Below are 15,588 nucleotides of genomic sequence, written 5' to 3'. Positions count from 1 at the left end.
TGAAAGCAAAACGCCCGAGTTCCGCCAAGCGACTGCCGCGAATCGGGGGGCCGAAGCGTAGAAGGCAGAGCTCGCGGAAGCGGTCCCATGGGGGCATGCCGCCCTCGTCCTGCTCGAGGGAGTAATACCATGTCTGGGCGGCGCCGCGGAGGTGGTACGAGGCAAGCCAAGTCCGGTCCGAGGCGAGGGTGCGCTGCCCTCGGAAGAACTGCTCGCATTGGTTGAGCCAGTTGAGGGGGTCCTCGACGCCGTCGTACGTGGCGAAGTCAAGCTTGGCGTAGCGTGGGGGGGTTGGGCCGGCGGCGCCCTGGCCGGGGTACTCCGCGCGGCCAGCGGAAGGCTCCGCAAAGCGCGAGTATGCTGGCTCCCGAAAGGAGGGCCTCGGAGGGTCCCCGGCAGCCGTGTAGACGGGAGGAGGCGCCGACGCGACTGAGTGGACGGGCGGGGGCTCCGTCACGGTCACCCATGCCGGGAGCTGCGAGGGCGACGGCGGAAACGGCACCCGCTGGATGGGAACGCCCTGGGGCAGCGAGGCGGGCCCGGCGCTGGGGGGCGGCTGCCATGACGACCACGGCGGTGGAGGCGGCGAGGCCAGGGGCGGGGCGGGCACGCCCTGGATGGGCGAAAACGCCGGCGCGGCCGAGTAGGCGCTGAGGACCGGCGGCAGCGGCGGCGTGGTCATCCCCTGCGTGCCGATCAGGTACAGGCGGATGCCTTGGACCGCAGTGGCGAGATCGCGGATGGCCGTCGAGACCTCCTGCTGCGAGAGGAGGGGAGCGACGTCGGAGGCCTCCGCCATGGATGCCGCGGCTCCCGTGGAGGGCAGCGGTTGCAAGGGCGGCTGTGCGGAAGGCGGCGGGTTGGGCGGCGCGGAGGTGGTGGTGGTGGCCGGCGAAGACGACATGACCGAACGAGGACAATCTGATACCAAATTGATAGGATCTGTGATCCTACCAGGCCGGTTACGTAGATTGTAGGGGTGGAAGTGTGCTGGATGAGGGAGAGGAAGGTGGCGCAAGGGAAGAAGCGGCGGCTAGGGCAGGGAAGACCGACTCCTCAAGGAGTCGGCAATAACGATCTATAAGATCTGTTTATTGCTTGATTTCTCACGTACGTTTACAGCAGTATAAATAAGCTAATGAAAAGGATAAATGGGCTAAGCCCCTAATTTAGGCCCACTAATGGGCTTCCTCCTACTATAGGCCAAACCGGTCATAACAAAATCTTTGCTCCATCCGTCCAACATTATAAAATTTTATTACAACAAATATAAGAGTATTTGTTGGAATACCATCTTAATATAAGAAGTGGGCATAGTTCACTTGGTTAGAAAAGTGGACGTATAACCCAACCACTCAAATTTGGGTATTATTATTGTTATTATTAAAAACATTAAAATTAACATCTTAATATGGGACAAAGGGAGTAGAAGAGTGGCCTAAAGGCTTTAGGGCACTATGTTTTCTTTGGGTCCTCCTTTAAATAGAGTAAGCATTCTAAGTTTTTTTTTTGGATTACATGAATACCTTTTCTGTTTCATTTAAAAAGGGTATTCCTATCTTCCATCCAAAATTACTATTTTTTTCTTAGTTAGCAAGCATTTCTCTCAATTCCTATTGCGATCTGATATTTTTGTGTTTCTTTTTTTTTAATCTTGGTACAATACAAAGAGGCCTTAGCCCGTCGTCAGGATGGATTCAAGGGGGGACGAGCAGGGGCTACGCCCCCCCTATGCTCAAGATTTTCTTGGTAATACAAGCCATGACAACTCCTTTATCACGGTACTTTAGCAAGATCAGCCCCCCTCAATCAAATCACATGCACAGCTCGCCCCCCCTTGATGTGAGTTCCTGGCTCCATCCATGCCGTCATGACAAGCCAAATGTAACGCTTGCAAGTACGGACACACTCATCTTTATGAACACATGTGCACATGTTATACCTTTGTGAGCACCTCCGAGAGGCTGAATTCAATAGGTTTTGAGATTGATGAAATCAGCAAATAGGCCTCACTATCAGAAATACCGCCTTGCTTAGAAAATAATTCTAAATATTAAATCTGGGATCTAGTTCATGGTAGACTGCGGTAGCACTGTCCTCCTATCTATCCAACCACGATCAGTTCTGAGCCAAACGCAATTCGGAGTTTCGGACATGGCATTGATGATTGATCCAACGTTCACATTCGGCACAGCCGACCACACGTGACACGCCGCAGCAGCACAGTTGAAATAAAGCAAACAGCGGCCCCACACATCACAGACCCGCCGCACAAAAATCCTCCCTGTGCCAGGGCAGAGCATCACATCACATCACAGCATCACACCAGCCAGACAATTCAAACCACACCGGGGGCTCCACGCTCGCTGCCCTCTCAGACAACCCATGCTGCTTCCCCCAACACTCCCCCCGATTCGTTCGAAACGAACCCCCAGCCCGTCCAAATCGAAACCCAGAATCCGAATCCACCCGGTGCGATTCAAACGAGGGCACGCCCCCGCTTCTCGCTCCCCCCCTCCTCCGTCCCACACTCGTGTCGCGCGGCAGCTGCGCGGGCCTCGCCGTGGCCGTGGGGGCGATGGAAACCCTAATGGTGGACCGCGTCCACACCAGCCTCTGCCTCTACATGAACCGCAACGCCGTCTTCCTCTGCGAGCGCCTGGGCGCCCAGTTCCCCGCCGAGGTACCACCCCCGCTGCCTCGATTTGTTCCGCTCGTTCGTGGGGAACGGCCCGGACCCTGTGTGGGGGCTAGATCAGGAGTTCTGCTTGCTCGGGGCCGCGATACAGCTGCGGGCTTCACATGCTTGGTTTGATTTAGCGTTTATTTCTGTGTTTTTTTTTCTACTGTCCAGGACCGCGTGAGGTTGGGCTAGGGTTCGGCGGCAGTTGTAACAGCAACGGCGTAATCTAGCTACTAGTTTAGAAACTGTTTGAATTTGCTTGCAACTGGAGTAGCGCGCTTATGATTTCCCAACGGTTTATGTTGAGTTTAGGTTGAGATGTGGCTTTACAACCCAAAATGCGAAACAGTTTCGCAGCTGTTCTAGTGAACTTAATGGATACCCTTTGCTGCCCGGTAGCTTAGATTAGTTTGTTTCACTATCTGGAGCGTGTGGGCTTAGTTATTTGTTTGCATTCCTCGCTGTGGCTTTCAGGAACTCAAGTAGCCAGGTTTCTCTGTATGTAAATCAAATATCACAGTTTGTGGTTTCTAGTGTCAGTTGTGCACCATATTAATTATTTTACCAGCTGTGAATCTAAACCAAGTTAGGGCATCTATAGAGGCGTGACATCAGTGGACTCTTTGTTCTGCCAGTAATGACGATTCCTGCTGTGTTGGAGGGTTCAGGAGAGAGAATAATCAAACTCTAGAAACTACCGAATTATAAAGAGACGGCCTAATTGGCTTTGTGTGCTGTCGCATCTAGTGCTAACTCTCCATCTAGAGTTAGCTCAAGACTCACTCCATTATATGAGCTATGTTAGCGCCCACTCTCAAGGAAATGGAGAGATCAAAAAGTCGACAACTGACTGTCAATGCCGTTAGTGACTAGTAGTAAATAACATGAATTCAACACCAGTTTGTTGTAATAAGACCCCTTTCATTTTTTTTATTGAGTAGACCTCACAGTTACTTTTTTCCTACGGGATTCGTACATATGTTTGAACTAAGGTTTGGGGAGCAATCGGCCACTATCCAGATCATTGACCTTGATCTGGATCCAAACCGCACGGATTCCTTCCAGTTGATGCCGAATGCTTTTTTGGGATTGCACAATTAGCTTGGCTTTTGAGGTTTAATTAGAGTGGCGAACCCTAGGTTCAGGCCAGGGAGAATTTGCAACGCACATGCTCGTAGGGATTGCATGGTGAACTCTGCATATGAAGTTCAGTCCCAGTGGTAGACCTTAGATTTAGGCCAGTGGGAATTTGGAAGGCACAGACACACATACAAAGTGCAGTCATATGAGGTTTAGTTGGAATGGTGAACACTAGGTCTGGACCAGGGAGAAGCTGAAAGACGCATGCTTGCAGGGATTGCATGTTGAACTTTGCTTATGAAGTTCAGTTCCAATGTTAAACTCTAGGTTAGGACAGGGGGAATTTGGAAAGTACATACAGAGCCAAAGTGCAGTCTCCTCTCATGCATTGGTTCTGCACAACTGCATGATGGAACATGCCACCTTCGTCTCCGGTCAATGGTAACACCTCCTCTCTGTGATGTTGATCTTGGTGAATTCCTAGAGCCTGGGACTTCCATGCATCACGAGTCTTGTCGGTTGTCACACTGTGAGATGGCATTTTAGCTGCCTAAAGCAAACATTTCCTCTGTGCCCCTTGCAAGGAGTGCACATACCAGGAGGTGGACTCTCGACGGCTGACTGTCAATGCCGTTAGTGACTAGTAGCAAATAATCCGAATTCAACACCAGTTTGTTGTAATAAGACCCCTTTGAACTTTTTATTGACAGGACCTCATGTTACTTTTTTCCTACGGGATTCCTACATATGTTTGAAGTAAGGTTTGGGGAGTCTATCGGCCACTATCCAGATCATTGACCTTGATCCGGATCCAAACCGCACGGATTCCTTCCAGTTGATGCCGAATGCTTTTTTGGGATTGCACAATTAGCTTGGCTTTTGAGGTTTAATTCGAGTGGCAAACCCTAGGTTCAGGCCAGGGAGAATTTGCAACACACATGCTCATAGGGATTGCATGCTGAACTCTGCATATGAAGTTTAGTTCCAGTGGTAGACCTTAGATTTAGGCCAGTGGGAATTCAGAAGGCACACGCACACATACGAAGTGCAGTCACATGAGGTTTAGATGGAATGGTGAACACTAGGTCTGGACCAGGGAGAAGTTGAAAGACGCATGCTTGCAGGGATTGCAAGTTGAGCTTTGCGTATGAAGTTCAGTTCCAATGTTAAACTCTAGGTTAGGACAGGAGGAATTTGGAAGGCACATACAGAGCCAAAGTGCAGTATCCTCTCATGCATTGGTTCTGCACAACTGCATGAACATGCCACCTTCAGTCTCTGGTCAATGGTAACACCTCCTCTCTGTGATGTGGACCTTGGTGAATTCCTAGAGCCTGGGACTTACATGCATCACGAGTCTTGTCGGTTGTCACACTGTGAGATGGCATTTTAGCTGCCTAAAGCAAACATTTCCTCTGTGCCCCTTGGAAGGAGTGCACATACCAGGAGGTGGACTCTCTATCACATGAGGATATAGGCTGGTGGGTAATTGCATCTCCTTCTCTAAAAACAATAGTATAGTACAACCAGTCGGAAGTAGTCCTGATGTTGTGTTTTTTTTTTTGACTTATACTTGACTAAAACAAGTCCACATGTCTGTAGTTTTCAAAACAACCTCTTTTTAATGGAAATGCAGTACCCATGCCAGTTCCTCATTTTGTATATGTACCTCTAATTTTTATACAGTGCTATTTTTGTCATGACGTCTTTGACATACCAAACTTTCATAAGGATAATGAGGGGCCATACTATGGGGAAGCACATTCTGTATAGGGTACATGCAGCATAGCGCCAGCTCCCGGCTGTGCCTTCAGTGCGTCAATTTTGAAACACACACCTTGAAAGGACAAATCCAAAAGCAAATTCAACAATGATACAATTTGAGAGATAACGCATTTTTCCCTTGCCATTCCTCCTGTTCTATGTTGTATGCCATATGTTCTAAAGCTGTTTGCAGTTCTGTGACAAAACTATTTTCTAAATCTGTTTGCAGCTCAATGTTATACTAAATGTCCTTGCCCTTTTTCCTCTGTACAGACCAATGTGCAATTGCTAGCGACTTGCTACCTCCACAACAACCAGCCCTATGCTGCATACCACATATTGAAAGGTAATAACGTCTGCTCACAGTTGAGTATATGCTTTGACAATAAGAAGAACGCCGGCATGCATTTTGTTCATCCATTTGAACATATTCTCTGTTGTTTTGTTATGTCCAAGTTTTACTATCTTTTTCCATTTTAGCTGCTAATTTTTTGGTTTATTATTCCTGTATGCTATCTAGGTAAGAAGATGCCGGAGTCTCGGTACTTGTTTGCTATATCATGCTTTCGAATGAACCTCTTGCGGGAAGCTGAAGAAACTCTATGTCCAGTCAATGAACCAAACGTTGAGGTATATAACATGTTCTAAACGAGAGTGGACAAATGGAGGCCGAGCTACATGTAGCTCTTTATTTTAAAAATTCGGAAATCATATTTTAGGGTTTAAAAAACCTATTTTTTTCCATGATGTACCCAATAATGAAATCTATAAACGTGCAAATTCTCAATGTGATTTTTTTTGTATTCTAGGCTATACAAAAATAACAAATGTGTGAATCTGAGTATAGTGAACAGTGCACATTTCAAAACTATAAAACTTGTCAGATTTTATGTCGAGGGAACATATGAACAAATACAAAGAATTTCACATTAAGATTTTGCACGTTTGTAGACTTCATCATTGACTACATCTAGAATTTTGTTTCAGTTTTTTTTTGAAACTTTAAAATATGATTTCTGAATTTTTATAATATAAATAGCTACATGTAGCTTGGCCTCCGTTTGTAGTTTCCTGTTTAAACATGATATGTTTCCTGTGTTTCTGAAACTATGTCATTCGGTGGTTGTAATTGTAATAAGTGTGCTTAAAAACTCGAGCACTTATCTGGGTTGCCCTGAAACAGCATCGGTTCTAAGTAAGAACATTTGTTCCATGTTGTCTCGTGGTTTCCAAAACTGGAACTAAAACATGGATGCATTGTGTTTTTCATGATTTATGGACTACTCCCTCTGTCCCATAGGAAGTGGCGTATAAACTTAGTAAAAAAAGTCAATGTTTTCAAACTTTGACCAAATATATTGAAAAAAATATATATTAAATAAGTATATTATGAAAATATATCTTATGATGAATCTATTGATATTGATTTGATACTACAAATCTTCATATTTTGAGTATATAGTTTTGGTCAAACTTTGACTTTTTATCTATTTTTATATGCCACCTAATTAGGGACGGAGAGAGAGTAAGTAAATACTTGAACTCTTGAAGAACATTAGCCCCTTTGATATTTATTGCCCGCCGAAGCAATTGCACTATGCCATAAATGAAAACTAAATATTTATTGACCGCTTCCAGTTCTCTGGGGCATTTTATTCTTCACCCTAGAATAAATTTGCAAAGATGTGACTGGTTTTTCTTTTCATTGGTCATTTTTCTAAGATTGCTGGAGAAGTAAACCAGTCACATCTTTGCCTGCTTTAAATTTTTGGCCATATTGTTAATCCTGTTGATTCTCATCCTTTGTGCAGGTTCCAAGTGGTGCGACAGGACATTACCTTCTTGGATTAATTTACAGGTCTGTTATCCATGACAGAACTGAATCGTGTCCGTAGCATGTTTTGATTTATGGCACATGGTTCATTGTATATAACTCATCTCCTTGTAGGTACACTGGCAGAGTGGCACCAGCAGCTGAGCAATTTACACATGCTTTGACTCTAGACCCTCTTTTATGGGCAGCATACGAGGAATTGTGTATACTAGGTTGGTGCATTAGACATCCACAATTAGAATTTTCTAGTAGGCCTACACTTCTTCTGTTTGATTAGATGCCTTCATAACGAAGTTTTAATTAGTTTGGGAGTACAGAATGAAAAATACGATGCATATTTTCCAGGGTGCACCTTCCGAAACATTGCATCGCAAACGTCTGTCTTGCTTGTACCTTAACATTTGGAAATATGAGGAATCCTGTATATCAGAATGTTTGTGTGTTGCTGCATAAAAGAATTGCAGTGCATCCAACCGTTCTTGCAGAGCATTAGCTTTGCCACTATACTCATTTATATGCCTAGTGGGAGACATTCATGTTTTCTCACATTTCTCTAGGATTTACACAATGCCTCAATATTCATTGACCCTCGGTGAAAACAAATTATAGAAATCTACACTTTGAAAAGTGGGAAGTTATAAAAATATACTGAAAGTTTGTTACCTTCTTGTAGGTGTTGCTGAAGATGCAAATGAATGTTTCAGCGAAGCAACTGCTCTACGTCTCCAGCAGGAACACACATCGACATCAAATTTGGAGAAGTCAAACTTTGTCAATGAAAACCGGGTTCTATCTTCTAATGTATCAGCCAGCCTTGTGGTTATCAGCCCAAAGCAAATAAAACAACTGCATGCTAACAACACAGCTGAAGTACCTGGTTATCCTCATTTAAGAGCAACTGCATTGCATGTGCAGAACAGTGTACCATCTAATGTAGGACAGTTTGATAGCCCATCACCAACTGTAACACAGGTTATTACTAGAAACCTATTTGATTCTTTGTTCATTAGGTTATATGGCAATATAGAATCAACAGTTACAAGAAGCATGCTAAGCAGCAGGAATGTTTTATTTTCACGTTTGGTGGCACTGGCATAGATTTCTTATTGTTATACTGAAAAATTCTCCAGAACCTGCATGTTTGATCCACCCACTTCCTTTTCGGTCCATTCCATTGCAACAATATGACATCATTCTGGTTAACAGAGCTTCAAAGATTAAAAATAGCTGTGAGGCTTTTCGCATAATTATTATTTTGACATCAGTTCATTTTCAGTATTTTTTCAATAGTGTAACATTATAACTTGGAATCAGTAGTCCTTGGACACCTTGTTCCTTCATTTTGAAGATTTAGTTCATAACTTTTCTGACTTGTCTCCGTTGCTAAGTTGTTTTTTACTTGATTTAGCAGACTTCTGGTATTGTTCCACCACCACTTTTTAGGAATGTCCATGCCTATCAGAATACAATTATTGGTGATGCTCCAGCCAAACCAAAGATGAATGCAGTGAACCAACCACTGAGAAGAAAATACCTGGATGAAGCAAGACTGAAGAAGGTTGTTGTTTATCAATTGCAATCTATCCTCTTGCAACTCTGATTTTTTCTTCTTGTGTCCCTTGTTTGGAACTTCTAGGGGTTTGTCTTATTGTGAGATAGCAGATACACCTCTTTTGTATTTTAGTTAAAACACAGAGGTTTCTCTGAAAAGGATATGATGACGGAAGTAAATGCAAACTTGACTTCAACTAAGACTTGCTGATATTTTCCAGTTGCTGAGCTCATGTTGCTTGCTTCAATATTAATTGTGAACACTGTCTTCACTTCCTGCCTGTCTGTGTCTGTAAATTCCAGACTTGGTCCTTTGCATCAAGATTTAGGATTTCGGATCCTTGCTAAAACTCAGTGATCCACAGTATTAAGGTTGCACTCATGTTTTTATTTTCTTTGCTGTTACATAGTGGTCTGCATTGTACATTAGTTAATAATCCCTATATCGTGCAAGTAGCTCCATTTTCCAGCACCAGTCAATTATGCCAATATGTAACAGACCCAGTAAACCCACACTACACTTGGCTTGGTAGTTCCTTGACTGATGAAATACTATCATGGTGATGTTTTTTTACCTGCTAGATTATTGCTTCTGTTGCTGTCTGTCTATATCTTTTTATCCTCTTCACATTCCAGTAATGCTATGTACAATGAGATGGTATTAAAAACTGAAAGATTGCTATAATCTAAATATTTTCCGTAACGTTCTCATTTTGTTGCTGTAATTTCGTCCATGATGTAATACTCAGTGAATATGAAACTGGTTAGTTGCTAATTCTGTGTGTTGAAAATCTTCGTTTCCTTGATATTTTTTAAATTCTTATTACCCTCTATTAGATGTCCATGCAATCTGACCTACATAGCCTCTTTATGCTTTTATTGTTGTGTAGTATATATTTAGGTCTGGCTGTACACCTTCTTTCATGTTACTTCTGTTAAAGGTCAGCATATTCTTCTAAATTACAGTTCATGCTTCATTTTTGCTTATGATGATATTGGACTGGAAGCCTCTTTTCAGGTTACTGGAAGGCTCTTTAATCAGAAGTAGTGAGTCAATACCTCGAAGAAGTGCAAGACTTTCTAGGGATACACCAATAAATTCAAATTCAAATATATCTCAGTTTGGAGGGAATGGAACAGATCATTCGTCAGGTAAATTGCGAGTAAACTCGTCCACATCATCAAAATTGAGTTCAACAGAACGTTCCGTGCAAGTTAGGAAAGGAAAGCCACGGGCTACAGAAAATTTTGATGAAGGTGATTACCGTTGCAATGCGAATGATCCATCTAATTGTATAAACGTATCAAGATGTGGTTGATATGTTGTTATGTACCTGTGCAATCTGGACGTATCTGCATATTTATCTACATGTTTCTGTTCTGTTTATGAGTATAAATTAGTTATATTAAATCATTCTGCTATCCTGTTTCTTGTGCCTATACTTGTGTACTGTTTTTGCGCTTCCATTTGGAAATTGCACGTTTGACGTCAATTTTTAAAAATCGTCTAGGTTATTAACAATTAGGATAGGATTAATTTATGTTTTTTGCTGATCCATGACACTAATATGTTTTTTTTTATCATATCTCCTAAGCCAGTTCAATATCTTAAGCGTCTATAATACTGCCAGAACATTATCTGCTCCTTCCATCATACGCCTGTCCTTATTTACTTGCAGTTTTTTTTCTACATACCGTATACACAAGATTATGTATTTACTTTCTTTGACGTGGCATGCCATTTTGTTTAATTTGTGGAAAGTGTCCTTGAAAAGATATTTCTTTTTGCTGCCAAGGGTCTTTAAACTACGACACTTACATTCCCCAACTCCTAAAATCGCTCTTTGTGCCCCTAGACTATGTTAAGTGAGTCATTGTCTTTCCAAACGTGTTTCACTGGCCCTGAAAGCTGACATGGCTCCTTGACTCCTTTGGTGTCAGCATGTGACCGTGACAATGCCAGGCAGGCAGGCAGCTCAAGCGCTTGAGACTATTAGGTGCCTCTATTTTTTTGCACAGGGGATTGGTATATAGGGTAAAAAATAAGGGAAGGTGAGATAGGGGAATGAGGGATTCATCTGGGTATTGGAATTCAGAGCAGATTGGCTAAAACCCGAAGGAAGCTGTGATAAAGCCTGCTCATTACGCCCGTAAAATGACTCTGCATGCAGGACATCTGACATGTCCAGGCCTCCAGGGTCAAGGTCACACGTTTGTCTTCAGGGTTAGCAAAGCACAGTGCTCTTGAATCTTGTAATTACTCACTTAAAAGAGTTGAGGGCACACATAGCCATTTGCATTTGGAGGACATAAGTGACACAGGCGTAATACAAGGACCCTCAAAGTGTTATTCACTCTTTATCATTCCATGATAGTTCACGCTTCTCACTTGCATGTGAAAAAATTTACAGATCACAATGATGAAGTATTGAAAGTGTTTTTTTTTTCTATGACAACCTATTTTAGGGACCCAGCATCTATGGCTGCTAAAGGGTCAATATTGTTTTACTTTCTAGGAATAATATTTGCATTAGATTGTGCCAAAAACATGGCATGTCATGTTCTTCTTCTCAGTCATCTTCACATGAATGATGCGATGTGTTTTTCTGAGTCTCAGGAAGCAGGTATGAAGCTGTTGACGAGATGTGGACAGATAATATAGCAGCAACCTCATCTTCTGTAAGTATAGCTGAAGGAAGATGCTTTGAGCAAGATAAACCTGAGCGAATCCTGTCACAAGACTCGAAATTGGTGACTGGTATCAGAGAGCTATTGGGACTTCTGCGGACACTTGGGGAAGGCTATAGGCTATCATGCTTGTTTAAGTGCCAGGTATATTAAAGATGTTTGTGTTACAAAGACATAAATTCTAACCAACCATACAACTGTGTGACCAATTTCATCCACTTCTAATGTTCAGGAAGCACTAGAGGTCTATAGAAAACTCCCAGAGCCACAATTTAATACTGGATGGGTTTTATGCCAGGTACAATTTCTGTAATACTCCCTAGATGATTGGAGAATTCGCTACATTATTTTTTGATTCATGTAATCAAAATTTTACATTTATATTGTATGTCATGCAATATTATATATATAGGGACTGCATAGTAATGAGTATTTCTGATGACAACCTTGTTGTCTTCCTCTGGGTTGACATTCAAAATGACTTGAATCAACTGCAGACGTACTTCATTCAGGGTGGTATATTTGATGGAATATTACAGTTTATGCTGCTTTTTGGTATCTTGTAAAATGGCATTCATAAAGTTGCAACTGGAGTATTGACCCTGAACAGTTATTATTTAAGTGGGCATCCCTGACAATCTCATTTTACTACTGATGTTAGATATTTAAAGTCCACTTTAATAGTTGATCAGCTCTACTTTATGAAATTCATGCCATTTTTACCATTTATGAAATGAATATTGAATAGCATGCAAATATATTTTCTTTGACTTGTTTTCATTTTGGTTAACCATGCAGGTTGGGAAGGCATATTTTGAACTGGTGGATTATTTAGAAGCTAATCATTTCTTTGAGTTAGCGCATCGATTATCACCGTGCACACTGGAGGGAATGGACATCTACTGTACTGTTCTTTATGTAAGTGAACTCACTGCTGTTGTGCTTGCCTACTTTATAGCCACTTTTAGCTCTCACATCACATGCTTCTCTCGCAGCATTTGAATGAGGAGATGCGGATAAGTTACCTTGCTCAAGAGCTTATTTCTGTTGATCGACTATCTCCTCAAGCATGGTATGCCGGTTGCCCCCCCAAAAGTGAATAACCATGTTGGACCATTATCTTTTCTCAGTACATTTTATTTTATCTCTTCATTTTGCAATGGTACCTTTTTGTTTGAACCGAGACATGGGGTTTGCACAAACAAAATTTGAGGAATATGGAAACAAAAGCTTTATGAGCCTAGGTTACAAATGCAAATTTGCATAAATGTGATATTTTCTACTTTGTTTGTTTGGAATGTGCAACAGGTGTGCAGTGGGAAATTGCTTTGCATTGCGGAAAGATCATGAGACTGCTCTGAAAAACTTCCAGCGTGCTGTACAGATTGACCCGAGAGTTGCATACGCTCACACTCTATGTGGTCACCAGTATGTTTTGCCTCCCATAATTATTGATTCTGTATTTCCATTTGAGTAATGTCCCTGAACCTGAGGTTGTGTATTTAGGTCCGTAAACTTGTTAGATCTACCAACATATTTTCAAACCGTACTTATCTAACTACGAATGATCATCTGATTTTGACTCGTTTGAATCCAAAGTTTGACCATCTAGTGTCCAAGTTGACATGTGGAAACTAGCTTCACATCCTAAATACCTTGATTCATACCTTGATTCAATTGTGATTTTGATTGAGCTAAGAATACCGTGTGGTTTCTAATCACCAGCAAAGTATGTTTTTAACATTTTGTTGCTGGCACTTGGACAATCTTTTTAGTTGGCACACTTTACAATTTCATCCTTTATTAATGGGCTGAGACCATGTGTTAATTTATTTTGATCCTACTGCCATTCCTTTGAACTGTAGATATTCTGCATTGGAGGATTACGAGAACAGTGTTAAATTCTACCGATGTGCACTTCAGGTAGATGAAAGGCACTACAATGCCTGGTATGGGCTTGGAGTGGTGTACCTTCGCCAGGAAAAGTTCGAGTTTGCAGAGCATCATTTCAGAAGGGCATTTCAGATAAATCCTCGGTCTTCTGTTCTTATGTGCTATCTTGGGATGGCCTTACATGCTCTAAAGGTTGACATTGTCAACAACTATAGCTAGTTTCTGGTTCCACTTCCCCTCTCCAAATTAGTCTCATCGTCTCCTGGCCAATGCATAACAACCTCTTGTCGATTTTGAACTTTTTTTAGAGGAATGAGGATGCACTGGAGATGATGGATAAAGCTATATTTTCTGATAAGAAGAATCCGCTTCCCAAGTATCAGAAAGCTTTAATTCTGGTAGGCCTTAAAAAATATCCGGAAGCTCTGGATGAGTTGGAGCGGCTAAGAGAGATTGCACCTCGTGAGAGTAGTATGTATGCACTTATGGGGAAGATATACAAGCAACTCAATATTCTCGACAAGGCTGTATTTTGTTTCGGCACTGCCCTGGATTTGAAACCTCCCGCTGCTGACCTTGCTATAATCAAGGTATGACAGTATCATAATCTTACTTATTACCTGTGTGCTTCTCCCCTTTCAGTCTTTTTGTTTCCTGCACTAGTTATTGTTATAAATAAACTATCCTGTATCTATCTTCCTAGCATGGCCCAGTAACAATTGCTAGTTAAATTGTTCACTTGCTTTTATTTTAATTTCCATTACCATGCTGATCTCATCGGTTGGAATTGCCTGTGTTTGAATACTGAGTTACATGTTTGTCTGATGTTTGGCAGGCTGCAATGGAGAAAGTACACCTTCCAGATGATCTGATCGAGGATGACCTGTAACTTAACTCAAAAGCACAATGAGAAATGGAAGTTTACCTGGATCTATGGTTTTCTGCTTGTGCTGTTTGGAATCCTGGCCTGCTTGTGCTATCCGAGGAAATCGGGGCTTGAAGGAAGAAAACCATCACGTAGAATCAGAATTGACTGTTCCTATGTATTTTCTCAGGGCATTAGGATACATCCAGTTTTGTAGCATTAGCTGTAACCCGTAGACTGGCAGCACAAGCATAGTAGCTGTAGTAGTTTAGGTGTACAAGTTGAGTGTTAGCATTGAAGCCTGTATCAGTGTACAATTGTCCAAATACCAAAAGAAACCATCAAGAAATAACGGAGGTCATCCAAGGATAAAAAGATCATTCTGAATCAAGCAGATTGTGAATTGCACCAATTTACTTCTCTGGTGCTGAATTTGAAGGCATGAATCAAGCAGACTAGCCAAAAGCTTTGAAGAAGGCAGGAGGCAGGATACGCTGATGAGTTGGACTTGTTCCACTGTAAGTAGTGGGGAGATAAATTTAGGGAATATGTGTGGATTTGCATCCAAAGAAATTGTAACATTTTGTTATCTTACCATGCTGTTGTAGTAGTAGTCTTATGATTCCTGGCATCATTAGTAAGAAAATTATCAGTTAATGGTCTGTTTGGTTTCTAGCCATAATTTGCCAAGCCAAAGTGTGGTTAGCCACAGAAGTATGGCTTAAAATATTGATGCCAAATGGGACAGCCAGTTTGGTCATAGAATATTAATTTCATATGGAGTTGGAACGATGAAACTACATCCTATGTGGGACAAAATCTGGAATTTGCAGGTTCCAGCCAAGGTAAAAATATTTATATGGAGAGTAATGCAATTATCTGTTCCTTGCCGTGTCACACTTGCAAATAGACACATTAAAGTAAGCCCTCAATGTCCATTGTGTGAGCTAGGCCCGGAAGATATGAAGCACCTACTATTTAATTGTACGAGAGCTAAGAAAGTTTGGAAATTTATGGGACTAGACCTCGTAATCGATCATGCATGTGAGGTGGATAGAGCTGGTGAAGCTATTTTGGAGTACCTCTTGTGTACTGATCTGGTGAGTGCCACGCCAGTCCTTGGGCAAACGATCACAGATGAAACCATTGCTGTAAGCCTGTAACGTGTTGGTATTTATGGTAGGAGAGGAGACATATTATGCATGGAGAAAAGGTACAGGGAACCATCCA

At 42.1% G+C, this 15,588-nt stretch overlaps 1 pseudogene; it reads left to right on the top strand.

Annotated features, from left to right (window-relative positions):
* Positions 1-2,577: 2,577 nt before the first annotated feature.
* On the top strand, positions 2,578-15,020 carry LOC124696676 (annotated as a pseudogene).
* Positions 15,021-15,588: the final 568 nt, after the last annotated feature.

Source organism: Lolium rigidum, chromosome 1 (genome assembly GCF_022539505.1).
Source record: "Lolium rigidum isolate FL_2022 chromosome 1, APGP_CSIRO_Lrig_0.1, whole genome shotgun sequence".
In the NCBI taxonomy this organism is placed as follows: Eukaryota; Viridiplantae; Streptophyta; class Magnoliopsida; order Poales; family Poaceae; genus Lolium; species Lolium rigidum.
This window is presented reverse-complemented; position numbering and strand designations above follow the sequence as displayed.